The sequence below is a fragment of the Adiantum capillus-veneris genome, chromosome 27, assembly GCF_014529385.1.
Source record: "Adiantum capillus-veneris isolate H3 chromosome 27, ASM1452938v2, whole genome shotgun sequence".
Lineage (NCBI taxonomy): Eukaryota > Viridiplantae > Streptophyta > Polypodiopsida > Polypodiales > Pteridaceae > Adiantum > Adiantum capillus-veneris.
This window is the reverse complement of record NC_140957.1, coordinates 24680828-24698838: the sequence shown is the minus strand read 5'-3', so window position 1 is coordinate 24698838 and position 18011 is coordinate 24680828. Positions and strand designations below refer to the sequence as shown.

General features: G+C 44.8%; 1 protein-coding gene across 1 annotated transcript in view; it reads left to right on the top strand.

Moving 5' to 3' along the window:
- The first annotated feature begins 609 nt into the window (after nt 1-609).
- Nucleotides 610-18011, top strand: part of LOC147421653 (tRNA-splicing endonuclease subunit Sen2-1-like) — a 53119-nt gene continuing 35717 nt past the window's right edge. Inside the window, exon 1 of the mRNA XM_086503226.1 lies at nt 610-881. The gene's annotated coding sequence lies outside the window, so the exon portion shown is untranslated. The remainder of the gene's footprint in view (nt 882-18011) is intronic.

Here is an 18011-nt window from a genome sequence, read left to right as displayed (position 1 = left end):
GTGCGATTGCAAGGTGGAGAAGGATCTCCTGCCCTATGTACAGAGTCTTGAAGTGTCGAACAACTATCGGCTCCAATCTGACATTTTGGACGTCTTGCCCTAGCTTGCTTGACCGCAATATATATTTATTTAGAACTGCTACCACCAGGGTGAAAAATGTCCTCTACGGTGACGGCGGCGACGCCCAACCTTAAAATCTGGAGGCCATTTTGGGTGTCATTGGCATAGGCATCAAATGAAGCTTAGGATGGTCCATAAAGGCTTCACCATGAAGCTTTTCTATAGGGTGGTAAGGAAGCTTCATATAGGGGTAAGGTGTCATGAGACTTTCAAGTATAAGGAGTAAGGTATCTTATATATATATATATTATATATATATAATGGGGGGAGGGATTCAGACACCCCCTCCCTGCCACGTGTCACCAATGCCTTCATTCAACGGGTGTGGCCTGCAGTCCGAGCGCATAGCGATCAGAGAGAGAGAGAGGCAGCCTGTGCGAAAATCGAGAGAGAGGCGGGCGGAGCCTGCTGGCCACACTATGTGTGTATATGTACAATGTGAACTTGTGGTATTATGTATAGTCTATTTGATATTGTGTATATTCTCTCTCACTTATAAGTTATTACTGGTCCCTGGACAGTAGATTTGTGAGTGGTGACACAGGTTCGCAGCGCACTCGCCCCTGACTCCCGAGCCCTGAGTCGACTTCTTCGACGATGCTCTGACAGGAGCAGCTCGACTCCGACACGAGCCCCTTGATCAGGCTTGCAAGTTGCTGGAGAATCGGCGATTATCTCATGCGCTGGTAACTGCAGCGGCCAGCCCATCTTTGGCGGGTCCTAGTCTCGATTCCTACCTCTTGTACAGGCGCAACTCTCAGGTCTCTCTCTCTCTCTCTCTCTCTCTCTCTCTCTGGCTGGTTGCAGCAAGGTTGATTTCTCTCCCGTCAACAACATGTTTTTACTCGTATATTTATTGAAGATGCAAAATGAGACAGTCTTGCCTATCTGATAGCTGAGCTTTTACATCACCCCGTTCTTCACCCGAATAAAGTGGACGTGTTTGCTGAATCGGTCGATGACTGTCCAAATTCCACCATGCCCACTCTGAGGAAGTCCATCACTATACTCTCTCAAGGTCGGCTAGGAATGGGTAAAGGTCGTTGGAGACCGTGAACAAACTCGTCCACGTCCTTTTTGAGCCTTGGCCAATAGAAATACTTCTCCACACCTTTCAAGGTGGTGTCAATGCCGCGATGGCCTGCAAAAGGTAGACAATGGCACTCTGTCAAAACCTTGTTCCTCAACCCTTGAGTAACACAACATTGTCTTTTGCATTAAATAACCTTCAGAGCATAACCTGCAATTGTCTCCCCACTCTGCAAACGGCCAAAGATGTCTACAAAATCTGGGGCTGTGGCATATTGATCAACCATATCCTTGAAGTTTTGATGATGGATTACCGAAATAGCCGATATCTGGGGCTTGCAAGACAACGCGTTGTTTCTAGGACAAGAAGTATCTCAAACTTAGGCAATCGGTGAACAATGTAAAGTCTCCATTAAGCAAAAAATGGCGCCAAGAAGTAAGAGCATGGATGACTCATAATAACTCCTTTTCATAAATTTGTGCAATCCGCTCTGGTCACAAGAACATTCTACTCTCATAAACTACAACATGGCCCTCCTACATTAAGACCGCCCCCAGACTACGACCACACGCATCATAGTAAATTTCAAAGTGCTTCTGCAGATCTAGTAATTTCAATACTAGACCAATCATCAACTTTCGCCTGTAGCACAAAGAAGCTATCTCCGCAAATTTTCAAATGAGCCGCTTGTAGTACAAATATCAGGTCAAAAAACTACAAACTTCATGTACATTCTTCAAATCTGGCCAACCTCTAATTGTTTCAACCTTGGCCGAGTCGTTTTTACAATCTCGACAGAGACAATGTGTCCCAAGAAGTCTATGACTGGCAAGAAAAACTCACTCTTTTTCCCGTTAACCACCAGTCTATGTTGCATAACAGATGGTGCTTGTGCTCTACTTCACTCTTGGAGAATATGATGGTATCGTCGAAAAAGGTGTCCGTCCACAAATGATTGGTACTCTCTAAAATTCTATCCATCATCATATTGAACATTGCAAGAGCATTTGTGAGACCCGAAGCCATCACCAATTAATCATACAATTCACAAGACGTCTTGAACGCGGTCTTGTATACATCTCCATGAGCGATCCTGATATGATGATAAACACGTTTCATGTCGATTCTACTAAAGCATATAGAACCATGTAACCTGTCCAATATATCATCGATCCTAGTTATTGGAGACCCGTTCTTTGGTGGTGATTTTGAGAGCTTTGTAGTCAGTGCACATTCTCCAAGATCCATCTTTCTCTGGCGAACAGTAAGGTGATGTATTGGGCCGACTTAGTTCCTTTTCTAGAAGCTCTTTCACTTGATTCATAATTTCCTCGTTCTCGGCTCTGCTAACTCGGTAAGGTGGTTGGTTCGGTGGCGTGTTGTCAGAAATCAAAACAATTGTGTGATTTCAGGTTGCTGAGAAGGTAACTCTCCCAACAAGCCTTCAAAGAAGCAATCGGCCTAAGCTTGTAGAAAATCTTGTCGTTCCTTCTCAAGGTCGGACAAATTGGACATTTTATTGTCATTTAACTCATTCAAGCAGATCAAATAAACAAAAAGACTGGATTTCATTAATTTTGAAACGGTTGAAGCAGATACAAGTGGGACAGACTGCCATTTAATATAACATCAAGTTCCATATCTCTACTCTTTTCGTTCTTCAATGTCGCTTTTCTAGCCCTCTACAAAGCCGTTCTTATGGTACCAGGGGATTCCCAAAAGGACATCACACCCTTTGAAAGGCATGATGTAGAAGCCTTTGTGTCCTACATACTCCTAACAAGCAACCGAAGTTTGTCTATGATAGGTATAATGGCCACCGGTGCCGCTAGACCTGCCTCAACCGTGGTCCCATTTCTTCAGGCGTAATTCCAAGTCGAGCCGCCAATTCAATCGAGAGGAAGTTGGCCTTGGCTCCTCCCTCAAAGAAGATAAGGGCTTCTTGATCTCGTACTTTGCCCCACGCTTTGCAGAGCTCCGTACTTTCATCCATCTGTTTTGCATTGGTCCCCACAAAATGTGGTACTAGTCTTGCCTTGATCTTTCCTTTCTCTACTCGCTCCTCTCCCGCTTTGGAACTCTCTGGCTTGTCCTCAGCCTAATCATTGAACACTTTATTAGGGCACTTGGCAAGAACATGCCCTTGTTCCTCGCATCCATTACATTTGCCCTCTTTGTAGTACTCAACGTGTTGCTCGGCTGGCAATCTAGGGCCGGATGGTTTCTTTTTTTGTTGTTTTTCCTTCTTGTTATTGTTAGTCAGTTCTTGTCCAATTTTGATCGCCACAAGTCTGTCTATAGGGTAGATGAGAGTGTAACAGACTTGGACACTCTCAAGTCAAGAATCTACCGCGACAACACCAAATAACCACTTCAAAACAGTTCACAGTTCACAATTGATTCAACACTGGCTTGGCGGAGTTCCGTGCCTAGAGATATTGGCCCCAAAGACTGGCGCCCCTCTTTTTGTTTTAATCTGAGTTCAAAGTACAAGAGTGCGGGCAGGCGCTCACACTTGAACTCTGTGTCCAAATGCTCTGAGTTGTGAGAGGCCTGCTCACATATTTAAAGGTACAAGGGTTGCCAAAAGCAGAGCCCAAAAGCTAAAAATCAAAAGCCCAAATAAAGCAAATGCTCTTTCTCTCTCTTGCTTGTAAAAATAAAGCAAGTCCCAAAAAGCTGTCCTTTTAAAATAAAGCAGAAAAGCTTTCCCTTTTTTATCCCTTGCTTAATAAAGCAAAAAGGCTTTTCTCTCTTTCAATATGCGTAGAAGATAAAGCAGAGCTTTTTTTCCATGCTGATTTTGCCCAAAAGCTGCGCTGCTTTACTACCGCCAAAAATCGTGGGATTTCGTACTGCTTTCCACGTGGCAGCCTTTCTGCGTTTTATGCTGCAGCCAGCCACTTAGCATTTCAGGGTTAGGGTTTCAGTAAAATTAGGGTTTTTGATTTTAGGGTTAGGGTTCAACAAAATTAGGGTTTTTGATTTTAGGGTTAGGGTTTTCTGCAGAGCGGGCAGCCACGTCATCATTTTGTGGCATACCCCCCTCTTGAAATCATGATAATCGCTCTCGTTTACGCTTGCAAAACAGACAGAGGCCATAAACCGTCTTACCAGACACTGACTGTTAGTACCTATGTACTAGGAACACACATCTAGCACATGTACCAATTGACAATCACATCACAGGACATCACTTGACATCACAGGACGACATCACATGACAAATCACATTCAACATTCATTCGGATCTTAGACCATGATTTATCGGCAATGTAGCTAGCAATCGCATCTAGATCCACTCAAGACCTCATCGATGCCCGATTGACTAACCCCTATTGCAACCATGTCTATTGGAGATCATTTGCTGCAGTCATTTCGTGTATTTGTTCCTGCACTTAAAGCCAAGTCAAGAACAAGTCAGTTTCATATTTTTCCGGAATTCCATTTCAAAAAGTCATCCAACAGAATACTGTCATCTCTCAGTATCCCTGAAGCTCAAAGAGACATCAGTGACTCTAGTATTCAAAAATTCGAGGCATCTGTTGACGAAGGAGCGGAGTAACTCCCCTCTTGTGCAAACCCACTGCACCAGATCTCTGGCCAAGCTGAATTCTGGGTTCCATTTGGAGTAGACTGTGCTAAACCAAAAGCTTCAAGGTAAAGATTCTTATTCCGAGGAATATCTGCTAGGTCTTCCTTCTCCATTTGCTTAAATCGCGACAATGGCAATTTGTTGCCTTTTTCTGTCTTTCCTGAAATTTTTGCAAAGGCTTCCGGACCAAGTCCCTCGTGAACTGGTTGGCTTCAAAGAAAAATCTTATCTTTCGCGCTAAAGAAGGGTAGAACCTTTGTAGCAAAGTCAAAAATCTCAAATGGCATCTTCCCCGTCAAAGAGTCAAATGTGTTTCTGTAGGCATATTCCACCAAAGGTAAAAACCTTTCCCAAGTAGTCTTCTGATCCAACCAAGAAGACTTCAACAAATCTAGTACTGAATTAGCAATTGCCCGTCAGTCTGCGGGTGGAACGATGACGAGAACTGCAATCGCGTGCCTATGTTCTTCCAGATAGCCGTCCAAAAACAAACTCGTGAATCTGGGGTCGCTGTCGGAGACAATCGTCTCAGGCATGGCATGTAATCTGAAAATCTGGGCCACAAATAGTCTTCCTAAGTGATCCGGTTTGACTGTTTTCTTCACTGGAATGAAATAAGCCTGCTTGCTAAATCTGTCAATAACAGTCAAGATACCATCGTGACCACTCTGTGTTCTCAGGAGATCAAAAATGAAATCCATTGCAATAGTTTCCCAGGGACAGGTGAGTATAGGCAAAGGCTGTAACAATCCCTGTGCTTTATGTAACAAACTGCTGACGTGTCAAAGCCTAAAGAATGGAGCCAACTTACAGATGTGGCCGAGGGGCCTAAACTGTCACAAAGTGATGACGTGGCTGCCCGAGAGCAGAAATCCTAACCCTAATTTTTGCAAGAAACCCTAATTCTGGAAACCCTAACCCTAAAACCTGCAAACCCTAACTCTACTGCCAAAAACCCTAAAAGTGTAGAAACCCTAACTCTAACCCTAAGGGCAACAGGGAGATTTTCAAAAATTGCACTGGCTGATGACGTGGCAAGCTGTATCAATTTTCGTGATTTACGCTGACAACTTTTTGGCTTTGCTTTTGGACCACATGCTTTTAAGTTTGAAGGCTTTTCACTGTAATTGCTTTTTAGGCCAAGGGCCTTTAAATATGAGGTTAGGGCTCATTCTTTGGCATGCTTCCTGGAGAAGGTGCAGAGTCTGGAGTATCGGCTTGAACTGTGTTGATGCAATATAAAGAAATACCGAAAGGGGTGCCAAGGTTTGGGGCCAATACTCTCTGGGGTGGAATTCCGCCACTCCGTGTCGCGTGTCGTCTCTCTCTCTCAATTCAATTGTTATTGAAGTGCTAAAAGTCTGTTTTAGTCTGTTCTTTTTTATTGACACGTTGTGCCCGCCTTGTGACAGTGGTATCAGAGCATCAGACGTGTGCTTTTCTGAAAGCATACCGGTCCTACAAAAGAGCAGACAGACTTTTGGAATTTATTCGAGGTATCTTCGCCCTCCAACTCGGACTTATTAGCCACTCCCACCCTTACTTCAGCGCATCGGGCGCGCTTCGTCTTCACCGCTCATGTCTTACAGGGCATAAGCCATTAAGATCACTTGCAAAAGAAGGATCCCATATTTGTTTCGAGTCACTGTTTTTCTTAGAAGTAGTGTCATGCAGATGTTGATGTCTATAGCTACCAAGCCGCACACTTCCAAGTACTTGACAAGCTTTCAAGAAAATTTTTGCCCGAAGTTGTATGGTTTCTGACATCTTCCTTCGGAGTGCAACTTTTGGCAGAGTGGGGTATCCTGAAATGCTTGCCACGGAAACCCTAGCAGATCATAACTTGAAATTTCTCGACATCTCTCAGTAGATGTCTCTTCACGAGCAGATGACCTTGGAGATTCGGTGCGATTGCTATCTTGGGACTACCATCGTCGCCAAAGAAACACTGTCTGTCCAAGAGTGATGGACCATGTTGTGCTCGGCTACGACCTTACGGAATGAATCTAACCGTAATTTTTGGTGCAGGTTTCAGGATGGAAAGTCGGTCGACTTTTCGAGCTCGATTGATGTCGAGATTGCTTTTTAAGTTTGAAATATGTTTGAGAACTTGTTTGGTGATCTTGTTTGGAATTTGTTTAAAGTGGATGGTATCTGTTTTGAACCTGTCTTGGTGTCGATTTGAATTGTTTGACTCTGGTTTGAATACTGGTTTCAATGATTGGTGATTTTACTCCCGGGTGGAGAAGTGAGAAATACTGTTTTGGTATTGTTTGAACATCGGAACGACGTAGGCTGATGCCTGGGGAGCGTTTCGTTGTATGCTAGAAAACTTCCGAACGATGCAGGTCGATGCCTGGGGAGCGTTTGGTTGTATGCTTGAACCTCCAAGCGACACAGGCTGTGGTCTGGGGAGTGTTTGGTTGTACAGTCCTTTGAGCTCACGGCCCGGACCTTTTTAGGTTATTTGCTGGGGGAGTGACGAGTTAGTCCTTGAGTAGCTTCATACCGCAGACCGTTTGTCTCGGGGGAGTGCTCAGCGGCGCTGTTTGTTGTGTCTTGTAACATGCATATGTGAGCATTTGTGTTGCATTGTGATGTGTCAATTACTGAATATTCCTAATTGGATGAGATTGCCGGGGTATGTAATTTTAGTGCATCAAGGCACCCGTGGAAGATCATGTAAGGTGCAACAGAATGATTGTTTGCGCTTTGCTCAAGATGAGTGCTCCGAACTGTGCTCAAGGTTCCTTTTGTTCTTATGGAAGGTAGAGCCTTCCGTTCTTAATGGAAAGTGCTATGATCACAAACAAAGTGAATGGACACTGTGCGTGCAAGTGTATGAGACTGAGAGATAGAGAGAGAGAAGAGAGATACGACACCAGAGACGTTGTAAAACCCTCCTCCGAAGGCCCCACTCTCGTCGGCGAGAGTAGTCTACTTTTGATTGCACAAAGTGGTACAATGTGTATGCAATGGACCGATGCAACTTGGGACTATGCCGACGACGACGACGACTTTAGGGCTGAAATCTGTGTTTTTCTATCTGCTGAAATTCGGGAATGTTTCGGCGGCTGAAAATGACTGTTTTGGCTGCGTTTTTATGGGCTGAATTTAGGGATCCTTTGCAATGCTTCAAGGGCTGAATCTGCTACTGCGGAGAATGCTGAAAACGCTGCTGTACCTGCTCCATTTATGGCTGAAAATGAAAACGCTGCTGCAAGAGAAAAACGCTAGCAAAAACGCTAGGCTGTCTGGGAAGTTCCGGCGATGGCAACTGGAAAATGCTAGGGGATCTGGTACTGCTGCTAGCGATCTGCAAATGCCTGGGCTTGGAGGACTATTGGCGATGATCCAAGCTGAAAACGCTGAGGCTGATGTGTGGCGAGGGTGGGGACCAAAAACGCTAGGGGTTCCTGTTGGGGTTCTGCTGAGAAAGTGCCTGTTGAGCATGTGCTCCTGCTACCTCTTCTTGCCAAATAGTGTTAGCTCTAGTTTGCTTATATACAAACTTAGCAAAATTGCCCTACCTACTTTTGTTGGGAAGTCACTTAAAAATAATAAGTGAAAATACCAAAAATAGGGAAAATAGGCTAAATGCACTGGAAAATTTCCTTGACTGAATCTGATGGATTCTGAAGGGAATATTGATGATCATGCTGTGTGCAACCAGAGGATATGCATCTATGCTAAGTGACTGGGCATGCACGGTCTACGAATAGACTCACAAAAGTGCCAGATCACTGCTAATCTAGACTGACTGTATTGACTGAACCCTGGTTATGCTGTAGCTTGTCCACGGACACATAGGGTTTAGGGACACATAGGGTTTAGGGACACATAGGGTTGGATGTGTCATGTGACATCCCCTCCTTTTCAAAGTGAGGTATTGGTACCGAATTGTATGGTGTCGAGGGAGATCGCCAATAGCATTCGGAATCTTGGAAGGGACTCTTTGCCGGCCCACTTTGATGTGTGGGTCGTGCGTTATTTGAACTTCATAAAGGTTTGCAACGCTTGCTTCTTTGGGCCACGCTGAAAGAGACAAAGTCTTGTGTGGCTCCTTCAATGCTTCAACTTCATCGAGAGTCGTGCTTCCTTCTTCTTCAAGAATCCCCATGGCTGAAAATTTCTGAAACCATTTCCAACACAAAACCATGAACATATCTATTCCATGTAAAGTGAGTGGAAAAAATCTTTTCTTCCTCAAAGATTGTGCATGCAATGTAGATGAACAAAGAGACGGAGTGCCAAACCGGTCACCACACACACGCAAACAATGAGATCAAATCTTTCTCTTATGATCTAGAGCAATCAACTGTGGCAATTCACAACGGAAATGCCCATGCTTGGTGCTCAAACTTTCATGTGCTCTTTCTACAAATGTGTCATGCCAAGGAAGAGACATGGAATGTGACTTCCTTACTTTTCAACTTTTCAACTTTTCATGAAAAATCCGCATACATTCGTGCTCATCCATGAGAGAAACGTGCTCAACATACAATATGTCATGCCTAGGAAAAGGGATCACATAACGATACTGACTAAAATACAAGAAACGACCACGAATGAAACATTCGAACAATGCGTGCGTATTAATCATACGAACACATAATACTTCTTGTGAGGGTTCTATTGACCTAAGCTCGAGAGCCAAGATTGGTTCTTCGTGACTGATTGAATCGTCCTGTGGGGGTTGTAAATACAGGAAACGACCACGAATGAAACATTCGAACAATGCGTGCGTATTAATCATACGAACACATAATACTTCCTGTGAGGGTTCTGTTGACCTAAGCTCGAGAGCCAAGATTGGTTCTTCGTGAGTGATCGAATCGTCCTGTGGGGGTTCTTTGGACCTCAACTCGAAAGCCAAGATCGGGTCTTCGTGACTGATCGAATCTACAACGAGGTTAGCTTCGCTAGAAAAAGCATCCACTAACACATCATCCTTGTGAACAATTACATCTTCATGCAACTCATCATGCTTGTGAGAGATCACCTCTTGATCATGCAAATCATCATACTTGTCATTGTCATCCAAATCATTATGCAAATCATTGGCATCCAAATCATCATGCTTATCATTGTCATTCAAATCATCATGCTTATCATAATCATGCAAATCCTGTGTATCATGCTGTGGAGAAAAAGAGACTGAGAGAGTCTTCTTCTCTTGAATCCTTTCAATCTTGTCCTGCATATTGAGAGATGGAGAATGAACAATGTCCTCTCCATGAATGACAATAGGAGAATCACTGTCAGCATTGAGAGTTATAGTATTAGGCGCAAATTTCATGAGAGCGTCATTATCACGAAACCATCGAATGCCCAAAATCATATCACATCCTGAGAGAGGAGAAACAACAAATCTTCTAGTGAATGTAGTTTGTTGAATTGCAAACAACACATCAAGGCACTCCTCCGTGATGAGAGCGTCCATACCGGGGCGAAAGCCAGAGACCTCGATAGGAGATCTCGGACTAACTTCGAGGCGGGCTTTCTCAACAAGAGAGGAACTGATCACATCATGCATACTACCTGGGTCAAACAATATGACAAAACGCTGCCCCGACGTACGACTATAACATTTAATGAGAGAATCATCAATGGGAGGGTCATGAGAAACTTGGGACACACTCGTGTTATCATTCATTGCATTGACAGAGGAAGTGGGTTCTGTGGGTTCTTTAGATTCATTCGTTTCAAGCTTAGGACATGTTCTTTTAATGTGACCCTTAATGTGACAATGAAAACGACGACCTTCCTTAGAATAAGTGCTTTGCTCTTCCGACGTGATGTATCCTCCTACAATTACTTGTGCTACCTTTTCATTTGGAGTAAGTTTAGGTTTAGCAATTGTGTTAGCCTTACCCTTAGATTCATTGGAAGAATTCTTTTCTGAGAGACTGTTGGAAGATTGGTTAGAAGAGTTACCATTCTTACCGTTCTTACCGCTCTAAGGGTTCTGAGAAGTCTGCGAGGTACTTGTGGAAGTCTTGTTCTCCTTAGGCTTTCCCTTGTTGTACTTCATCTCTTGTGCGAGAGCAATCTCTACCGCCTTGTTGAGATCGATTGGATCGAGAACCTCGACATCGTACTTGATATACTCGTCCAATCCAAAGAGAAAGCCTCTTTGCGCTCATCATCCGATTTTCGTAATTGAGTGCTTAGCTGCAAAACACGATTAGAAAAAGACATAACCGGCATACCATTTTGCTTGAGAGAGCACCAATCGTCCTTTAATCTTGCAAGGTACTGAGGTGGCATAAACCGCGCCTTGAGCTTGTCTTGGAAATCAACCCAATTGAAGGAAAGGGGCATGGGTTCGTCGGCTTCCTCTAGGTGCGCGGCTAGCAGTGCCTCTTGCCATGCGTGGTACCAATTGATGGTATCACCGGCAAGGTACATAGCTGCCGTCAAAACTTTGCTATTTCCCGTCTTCTTACTTGTCGCAAAATAAATTGATGCAACCAAGAATGAATAACTGTAGCATCCATCTTTACTTACTGAAAGTCAACTTCTCTGTGACTGGATGGTTGGAATCCGCATCGTGGCTTGCACCACTTGAGGAACTCCCACGATCTTTGGGTGGTTCGGTCTTCGAGGCTAGCACTTGTCGAAGCACTTCTTGAGTGCGTAGCCCTCTTTGAGCGGCACGCTCGGCTTCCCTTTCTGCTTTTCGGTCATTTCTTTCATCGCGCTCGCGTTCGAAAGCAAGGCGATTGGTTTCTTGTTGTGCCAACGCAACTCGATTCGCTTCTTGTTGTTGTATTGCATTTCTTTCATTTCGTTCCATCGTAATGCGAGTCGCTTCTTGTTGTGCCAGCATCATGTCCATCATTGACTTGACCATCATCTCCATAGGAGTTAGTACAACTCGTGGCGTAGATGGCAAAGGGGGAGGGTCGAAAAAATCTCCTGGTGGGGAAAAATCTTCTCCGCCTCTCTCATGCTCATCACCTGTATGTGAAGTATCCATTCCGCTTCGGGTGACGACCATGCACTATGATCTTTGGTTCTTAAGTTCACGAGGAACTTGGGTTCTTGAGGGTCTTGGGGTCTTGAGGATCTTGAGGTTCTTGAGGTTTTCTTTCACTTGCAAATCGCGTTTGAGAAGGATCTTCTCTTCACCCGAGTTCTACTCTTTTCCGCGGGCGCACCCCTTGGCGGCCTTGCGCTCACACCAAGGTTGCTTTTTCCCACCTCACGTCGATTGGCCGGCCGCTAAGTGCACGGTCCGCTCTCAATGAGTGAAAAGAGACACAAGGGGAGGTTGGACAAGGCCTTCTTTCTTGGGATTCTTGTCACTCTTCAACAAAACACGATTAGGAATCGATACGCCCAAGCGAACTTGGGTTCGTGCGACCTCAACAAGCAAAAAAATTCTTGTGGTTCTTTCCTTGAGTGATAAAGAACACTGCCAAAGCTTTGTTACCAATGTAAGGTGCAGCGGAATGATTGTTTGCACTTTGCTCAAGATGAGTGCTCCGAACTGTGCTCAAGGTTCCTTTTGTTCTTATGGAAGGTAGAGCCTTCCGTTCTTAATGGAAAGTGCTATGATCACAAACAAAGTGAATGGACATTGTGCGTGCAAGTGTATGAGACTGAGAGATAGAGAGAGAGAGAAAAGAGATACGACACCAGAGACGTTGTAAAACCCTCCTCCGAAGGCCCCACTCTCGTCTGCGAGAGTGGTCTACTTTTGATTGCACAAAGTGGTACAATGCGTATGCAATGGACTGATGCAACTTGGGACTATGCCGATGACGACGACGACGACTTTAGGGCTGAAATCTGTGTTTTTCTATCTACTGAAATTCGGGACTGTTTCGGTGGCTGAAAATGACTGTTTTGGCTGCGTTTTTATGGGCTGAATTTAGGGATCCTTTGCAATGCTTCAAGGGCTGAATCTGCTACTGCGGAGAATGCTGAAAACACTGCTGTACCTGCTCCATTTATTGCTGAAAATGAAAACGCTGCTGCAAGAGAAAAACGCTAGCAAAAACGCTAGGCTGTCTAGGAAGTTCCGGCGATGGCAACTGGAAAACGCTAGGGGATCTGGTACTGCTGCTAGCGATTTGCAAATGCCTGGGCTTGGAGGACTATTGGCGATGATCCAAGCTGAAAACGCTGAGGCTGATGTGTGGCGAGGATGGGGACCAAAAACGCTAGGGGTTCCTGTTGGGGTTCTGTTGAGAAGGTGCCTGTTGAGCATGTGCTCCTGTTGCCTCTTCTGCCAAATAGTGCTAGCTCTAGTTTGCTTATATACAAACTTAGCAAAATTGCCCTACCTACTTTTGTTGGGAAGTCATTAAAAAATAATAAGTGAAAATACCAAAAATGGGGAAAATAGGCTAAATGCATTGGAAAATTTCCTTGACTGAATCTGATGGATTCTGAAGGGAATATTGATGATCATGTTGTGTGCAACCAGAGGATATGCATCTATGCTAAGTGACTGGGCATGCATGGTCTACGAATAGACTCACAAAAGTGCGAGATCACTGCTAATCTAGACTGACTGGACTGATTGAACCTTGGTCATGCTGTAGCTTGTCCACGGACACATAGGGTTGGATGTGTCACGTGACAGATCAGTACAGTCTGGGTGTGATGGCTAATTTTACTACGCCGGAATATCAAGAGTTCCGATCTGGACGAAAGGAGAAGCTAACTGCTTGATCGAAAGAGCAGAAAGGAGAAGCTAACTCCTTGATCAAAAGAGCAAAAAGGAGAAGCTAACTCCTTGATCAAAACAGCCGAAAGGAGAAGCTAACTCCTTGATCCAAAGAGCAGAAAGGAGAAGCTAACTCCTTAATAAAAAGAGCAAATTGATTGTCCCTCGGAATGTCCCTCGGAAATTTTTGAGCTAACTTGAGTTGTTTTGCAGATATGTTGTAATCGAGGACGATTACTCTCTTTCGCGAAGGGGAGATGTAACAAACTGCTGACGTGTCAAAGCCTAAAGAATGGAGCCAACTTACAGATGTGGTCAAAGTGATGACGTGGTTGCTCGAGAGCAGAAACCCTAACCCTAATTTTTACCAGAAACCCTAACTGTTGAAACCCTAATTTTGGAAACCCTAACCCTAAAACCTCAAATCTGAAAACCCTAACCCTAAAACCTGCAAACCCTAATCTGTTGTCAAAAGCCCTAAAACTGCAGAAACCCTAACCCTAACCCTAAGGGCAGCAGGGAGATTTCCAAAAATTGCGTTGGCTGATGACGTGGCAGGCTGTACAGATTTCCGTGATTTACGCTGACAGCTTTTTGGCTTTGCTTTTGGACCAGATGCTTTTAAGTTTGAAGGCTTTTCACTGTAATTGCTTTTTAGGCCAAGGGCCTTTAAATATGAGGTTAGGGCTCATTCTCTGGCATGCTTCCTGGAGAAGGTGCAGAGTTTCGAGTACCGGCTTGTACTGTGTTGATGCAATATAAAGAAATACTGAAAGGGGCGCCAAGGTTTGGGGCCAATACTCTCTGGGGTGGAATTCCGCCACTCCGTGTCGCGTGTCATCTCTCTCTCTCTCTCTCTCAATTCAGTTGTTATTGAAATGCTAAAAGTCTGTTTCAGTTTGTTCTTTTCTATTGGCACGTGGTGCCCGTCTTGCGACACTTTATGCCTGTCAAACTTGACCTTCTGGCATACAAAGCAACTGGGCACAAACTCGTCCATATCCTGTTTGAGTCTCGGCCAAAAAAAAGTATCTCTCTACCCCTTTCAAGGTGGTAGTAATGCTGCGGTGACTCGTAAAAGGCGGAGAGTGGCATTCGGTTATAACCTTTTCCCTCAACGGCTGTGTAACGCACAACATGATTTTCTTGATCAAGTAGCCATTCCGAATGGAATAGTCTGCTACTTTCTCCCTTTTCTGTATTCAACTGAATACATTTGCAAAATCTGTATCAGTGGCGTACTGACCGACCATATCCTCGAAGTTTCTATGATGTATCGCGGAAATAGCCAAAACCAACGGCTTTCGAGACCAAGTATTTGCCACCAATTTCTTCTGTCCCTGCACATGGACAATGTGGAAGTAACTGTGACAAGATGTTTGCCCACCGCATCTGCTTTTTCCGATAGCTGCTTCCATGACAAGAAGTAGCGTAAACTCCCATCATCTGTGAACACCGTAAAATCGGCTTTGAGTAGATAATGCCGCCACTGAATAAGAGCATGGATAGCCGCCAAACGCTCTTTCTCACAAATCTGTGCTGTCAATTTTGGCCTTGAGAACAATCGACTCTCGTAGGCAATGACATTGGGTGTAAGGTGCAGCGGAAGTGAATGTTGAACTTTGCTCAAGATGAGTGCTCCGAACTGTGCTCAAAGGTTCCTTTTACTTACGGAAGGGAGAGCCTTTCGTTCCTTTAGTGAGAGAGTGCAATGGACACAAACAAAGTGAATGGACACTGTGAGTGAAAGTGCATGAGACTGAGAGATGGAGAGAGAAGAGAATACGACACCAAAGATGTTGTCAAACCCTCCTCCGAAGGCCCCACTCTCTATGGCGAGAGCAGTCTACTTATGATTGCACAAATCTCTACAATGCTTGGACTTGCCGACGAGACGGGCTGAAATCTGAAAATGCTAAGGGCTGAAATCTGCAAATCTTTATTTGCTGAATTCTGATTCTATGTCGATGGCGACGATGCGACAATGACGCGCTGAAAACGCAGATGCTGAAATCTGCGTTTTCCGGGTTGAAATTGTAAACCTTGCGGAATCTGACCGTGTGGCGAGGAACTGTTGCGGGAAGGTGAGATCTGCGAGGTTAGGGACTTCTTCTGCGAGTGCTAACTGCTGAAAACTGAAAACGCTGCAGATGCAAAAACACTAGGGCTGAAAATCTGTTGCTGGATAAAATCCACAAACGCTAGGGCTGATCTGTTGTCGTGAAGTGGTTCTGCTGTGTCTACCAATGCCGAAGCTCCTCTGCAATGCAAAATCGCCAAGGCTTTGTGCTGCTGTTCTGCTACATCCAAAAATGCTAGGTCTTGCAATTTGCAAAACCCTAGGCCTTCTGATGGGGTTCTGCTGAGAAGTTGCCTGTTGAGCAAGGTGCTCCTGCTGCCTCTTCTGCCAGAAAGTGCTAACGCTAGGTTTCTATTTGTACAAACTTAGCAAAATTGCCCTACCTACTTTCCAACAAAAGTCATTAAAAAATAATAAGTGAAAAATGTCAAAAAAAAGGAAAATAGGTCTATGCACTGTAAAAATGCTATTGATGGGATCCGACTGGAATCTGATGGTCATCCTGTGTGCAACCAGAGGATATGCATCTAATCTAAGTGTCTGGACATGCACGGTCTGCGAACAGACTCACAAAAGTGCCAGATCACTTCCTATTCTAGACTAACTTGACTGAACTGAACCCCGGTCATGCTGTAGCTTGTCCACGGACACATAGGGTTGGATGTGTCACGTGACATCCCCTCCTTTTCAAAGTGAGGTACTAGTACCGAACTGTATGGCATCGAGGGAGACCTCCAACAGTGTCTGGAATCCTGGAAAGGACTCTTTGCCGGCCCACTCTTATGCTTGGCAGTGCATTTAGCCTATTTTCCTATTTATTGGTTATTTTCACTTATTATTTTTAAGTGACTTTCCAACAAAAGTAGGTAGGGCAATTTTGCAAAGTTAATATATAAGCAAACCGAAGTTAGCACTTTATGGCAGAAGAGGCAGCTGGAGCTTCCCGCTCAACAGGCAACTTCTCAGCAGTACCCCCCCTCAGCACCCTAGCATCTTCAAGCATCAGCATCGCCATCCTCCCACTTACTTGGCGTTTCCCTAGATCCAGCATCGCCCTCCATGTCCTCCATTGCCTGGCGTTTTTAACCATCAGCAGCAGACCAGCCATAGCGATTCTGACATCAGCAAACCACTAACGCTAGCAGCGTTTTTGCAGCCCTTCAGATTGTGGAAACTCAGCGTTTTCATCATCAGTTTCAGCCATTGGAAACACAGCAGATCCTTAGCGTTTTCAGCCGGCAACAGTCCCATCAAAAGCCTGCAGCAACCAGCGTTTTTCAGCTTTCAACATCAGCCAATAAATCGCAGCCAAAAGGGTACAGATCCTTAGCGTTTTGTCCTTAGCATGACCCCCCGACAACTCGATCATTTTCAGCCATGAAAACCGCAAGAAAACAGTCATTTTCAGCCACCAAGAAAATCCCGAACTGAGCCATAGAAGATCACAGATTTCAGCCTAAGCCGTCGTCGTCATCGGCATAGTCCAAGTTGCATCAGTCCATTGCCTTCGCATTGTACACCTTTGTGCAATCAAAGTAGACCACTCTCGCCGACGAGAGTGGGGCCTTCGGAGGAGGGTTTTACAACCTCTCGGGTGTCGTATCTCTTCTCTCTCCTTCTCTCAGTCTCATTCACTTGCACGCACAATATCCACTCACTTTGTTCGTGATCATAGCACTCTCCATAAGACGGAAAGCTCTCTCTCTCTCTCTCCCTAAGAACTAAAAGGAACCTTGAGCAATAAAGATCACTAATCTTGAGAAAATACAACATTCATTCCGCTGCACCTAACAAAAACCTCCTACTGGTACATGAAGAATTTTCAACCATGGAGATTCTTGAAGACGAAAGAAGCAGGAGTCTAGACGAAGTTGAAGCATCGAAGGAGCCACAGAAGACTTTGTGTCGCTTTCGGCGCGGCCCAAAGAAGCAAGCGTTGTAGACCTTTATGAAGTTCAAGTACCGCACGACCCACACCTCAGAGTGGGCCGACGAAGAGTCCCTTCCCGGATTTCGGATGCTGTTGGCGATCTCCCTCAACGCCATACAGTTCGGTACCAGTACCTCACTTTGAAAAGGAGGGGATGTCACGTGACACATCCCAACCCTATGTGTCCGTGGACAAGGTACACCATAGCAGGGTTCCCGGCAGTTCAGTCAGTTTAGATTAGCAGTGATCTGGCACTTTTGTGAGTCTATTCGTAGACCGTGCATGCCCAGTCACTTAGCATAGATGCATATACTTCGGTTGCACACAACATGATCATCATAATTCCCATCAGAATCCATTAGCTGATGAGCGCGCGGCGGTGTGTGCAAATGAAAGAGCACGCGAGGAAGTGCAGTGTGTGTACAGAGAGGGGAGGCGAAGGCCAGCAGGAGAGGAAGCGCTAGCAGAAGAGAGAGAGCTCATGTTTTTGGGGAAAACTCAATAAGTGAGTTTTGGGTTTTCCCACTTTTATTATAAGTGACCTTTAAAAAATGTGTCCAGGTTCATATTGAACCT